We start from the raw sequence: 4,270 nt of genomic DNA on the forward strand, positions 1-4,270 counted from the left end.
TTCTGGTTATCGATTTATAATTGTTTTAAATGGTTTGATAATTGGGTAAGGGGATGGTTCACCTACTAGGAGATTTAGTGTGGGTGCCACTCACAGCTGTTTAGGTCATGACATGGAGTGCATTCAGAGATTGACGTAAGGAACCAGTAATATTGTTGAAATGAAGAGAAGTTAATTTAGTATGGTACATTTGTGTATGTTATGGTTCACATTTTCGCGGGCAGGGTTAGCGCTCGGAAAAAGCTTCTTCGAAGTCGTTGGTGCTCTTTCAGACATTGTTTTAAAAGAGTCTCCACCTAAATTTTAGGAAATTAGGAAAACCAGTTTTGAATGGTTTATTCATACACCGTGAAAAATCCTTCTTAATCCAAAGTTCTAGATAAGGTTTCTGGTGAGGTGTTAGACACCCTAGTATTAAGGATCCATACTATACGATTGACCTTCGAATTCCAATGTGTGAGTATTCACATGAACTGTTTATTTGGTGTTTATTTCCCGAAAAAAGTCTGTCATTTTTTTGCACATCATTTTTTTGAAAAGAATAGTATAAACAATTAGTGAAAAAAAAATGACATACTTTTTTATATATCCAACTAACTTTTGGTCTTTGAATTTTATCTTTAAAACCCAATTTTTTTATAACCTAAGAAAACGACATTTTTGACATTGGGCTTTGGCCCAAACTTATGTTCTTTTCTGAAAAAATGGTTAAGATCTGTTGGGTTTTCGACCCAAGTCTTATTTCTTTTTTACTTACTGGGCTCAGCCCAAAACATGTTTTCTCTTATCTCTTTTCTGAAAAAATGTGTTAAGTTGGGCCGAAGGGCCTTGGCCCTCAAAAACTCAGTCTTTCATTTGAATTAATCTCGGAAAACATGTGTTTTGATACAAATACACTACACGCGCATAAATTTAGAAATTGTCTGCTTCCTGATATTTTGGTCCAAAAGAAAGTGTTATATCCCGTATTTTTGAACGTCAGATTATTTGCTGAGGTGGGACCCACACATCGAGATTTTTTTTTGGGACATCTAAAAAAAATTCATATGAATCACATATGAGAAGTTAAACACGACTCAAGAAGGACCCTTGGGCCAAATCAAAGTGGAAGTCCTCCAAACGAATATTTTTAAGAAAACGTTTTCGGGTGATCTGACTTCAAGGGGCAAAAACGGTATTATAAGTTTGGAATTTGGAAACGTACCAAGAACTAGAAGTTGTAGATAATTGAATTAGCTTTCCAACCATAGGTCGTGGGTCCCCAGGTGACGTCGGTACAAGGAGATATGAACGTTTTAAGGTCGAAAGGTCAGTGGGATAGGCCCAACTCGGGACCAAACCGAGTTGGCCCAAAAAAATCAAAAAAATAATAAGGCCCAAATTTGTGAGGCCCAACCGGCCATGGTTATGGCCCAAGCCCATATTACATAAAATTTGGTCAATAAATAAGATGACTAAGTCATCTTTATCACACAACCTCTAGAATATTCAAGAAGTTGAAGAACAAGAAAGAGAAGGAGAAAAGTTGAAGGCCATTTCGGCCAAGATCAAATTTCCTAGGAAAAATTGATAAAAATTCTTCAAAAATTATTTTCTACCAAGTAAAGGGTGATTAACAAGGTGGAGTTGTTGTTGGAGCAAGAAAAATTCAAAATCATACAAATTGTCAAGTTGTAGTCAAGTGAGAAGTTGAAGAAGAAAGGTGAGTTTTGATCTTGTTTTATGTGTTATATATGGTTTATATGTGTTGTAGTATGCTAAAATGGATGAAATTCATGAAGGAGAGAAATATAGTACATGGCCGTGTGTATGTATATATGTGTAGGAGTCATGCTTCAATTATTTTAATTAGTGTTTGGTTGTTATTGTTGTGAATGATATGTGGAAAATGGAAGTTGAATGAATTTTGAGAAGTTGTAGTGTGTATGTTGGTGTTGGCCGTGTGGTTATGGTGAAAAAAATGGAAGAGAATGAGTCAATTTTATTTAGTATGATGTTGTTGGAATATAGATTATGAGGTTGTTATTGTTTTCATTAAAGTTAGAAAGTTTTTGGAAGAAGTAGTAAGTTGATTGAATATGGAAGTTGTTAGTATTGTTGTTGTTGGAATTGTGGTTGATATTTTGGCCGGGTTTGAATTCCCGGGATTGTTGTTGATTGAAATTAGCCAAGTTGAACTTGGTGGGATGGAGTATTTATAGGGGAAGTGCTGCCGAAATTTCGGTAGCCAAATGTTTCCTTAAGAATTCAACTCTAAGTACCCTAATAAGAGTTTTGGTAAACATGACCAATTTGCAGATTTTGACGAGATTGCGACGTGAATTTGGAATAGCAAAAGGAGCGGAAAGAGGTATGTAAGGCTTCACTCTTCTTTCTATGGCATGTCTTAGATGTAATAAGTCGGGTACGAGCCTCGGGGACAACCCTAGCCCCTGGAATCCGCACCTAAAGTTTTCCACTTTTTGTTCAATAGAATTGAACTAGAAAGTGTGCAAATGATGGAAAGACCTCTTAAACCCTTAGAACTTGCATAAGTGGGACCCGATTACCCTAGGACCCTCACAAGTAATGACATGACACGTAATATATGTAAATCATATACGTCACCCCATCCGGCCCGAGGTGGGCCCGCTACTCTCGGATTTTTCCTTACAGTCTTGCTTGACTTACTTAAAGTGAATCCAAAGGGAACTTTTATCCCGATTTCGATACCAAATGATAAATACTATGACTTCTCTAGCGAGGGAACTTCCATGACGATAATGATAACAATGATGTTGGATAAGAGAATATGCCTATGATACGTACTACCGGAACGACTCTATGACTAAGATGACTAAGCTAAGTATCTTATGTAAACATGAAAATGATAAACTAATTTTTGAATCTTATTTATATTTCCTAGCTATGACTTTATTTTCTAAAAGATTTCAAAGTCTATGAACTGTCATTTATGATGCCCCGATTTCATTCTACGTTTACTTTAATATTATTCCCCGTTGGTAGTCTCACCTTAAAATACTCGTTCCTTCAAGGTGAGACAAAGTGATCACGAGTATTCTATAATATAATTGGAGGTCACCGACCTTACGTCACTCCGATGACTACATGATTCTTCTTTGGGCTTTCCTGCGTGCCTATGAGACATATGTATATAGGATACGTAAATGCATATAAGACATGTAAATGTATGTAAGATATGTGTATATATTTTTTTAAAACATGCACATGACGAAAGAGCTAGAGCGCTATAGACGCTGATTTACCTACACGACACACGTATATGTATATGATAAAAGAGCTAGAGCGCTATAGACGCTGATATATGTACATGATATATGCATGTGTATACGGGGAAAATGGAGGTAAGGGCAGAGCGTTATGAACGCATATCCACCTGATCAGTTGGTATTACATGATATGATATCGTCCCGGACGCGGGATGTGTATATTTATGGTTAAATGGATCGGCTGCCGACGCCTCGGCAATATGAGATGTCCTATTTTATATGTATATGTATATGAACAAGGAAAGATTCTTAAAGGAAAGCTAAGTACGCATAGCACCTGCTAAGGGTATATATATATACAGGTTATGTTTCTATCCCAGGACATGTGTTGTAACTCTCTTATGTCATTATACATGATTCATATTTTCTGTATATTACTATTCATGCCTTACATACTCGGTACACTATTCGTACTGACGTCCCTTCTTGTGGACGCTGCGTTTCATGCCGCGCAGGTCAGCAGACAGGCGGATTTGATACTTAGAAGCTCTACCAGCAGTGTTGACAGTGCTCCAGTTATTCCGGAGCCTCACTTCCTTGGTACTATTTTGTGTATATATATTCGGGCATGGCAGTACTCAGCCCTTTCTATGTATAAGTGTACTACGTCTAGAGGCTCGTAGACAGTTATGTACAGTCAGTTAAGTACAATTAGATATATGGTGTTTTGGCATGTTAATGTTGATGTATAAGTGATAACGAAGTTTATTAGTCTATGTTCAGAATGACGCCGCTAATGTTAATGTTCAAAAACAAAATGGCTCTGTTTACATGGCTTGCTAAGAGGTAAAGGTAAAACGATATACAAGGGGTGCTCGGTACAAGTATCGGGTACTCGTCACGGCCCCTAGACGGGTCGTGACAGAAAGAACTCATTTCTGGTATTTTAAAAGCATATTATCTACTCGTATTTTTGAAACCCATTTACTCTGCCTGGACTAAAAAAGAGCTTTTGAAAACTGAATTTTACAACAAGGGGA

Source organism: Lycium barbarum, chromosome 11 (genome assembly GCF_019175385.1).
Source record: "Lycium barbarum isolate Lr01 chromosome 11, ASM1917538v2, whole genome shotgun sequence".
In the NCBI taxonomy this organism is placed as follows: Eukaryota; Viridiplantae; Streptophyta; class Magnoliopsida; order Solanales; family Solanaceae; genus Lycium; species Lycium barbarum.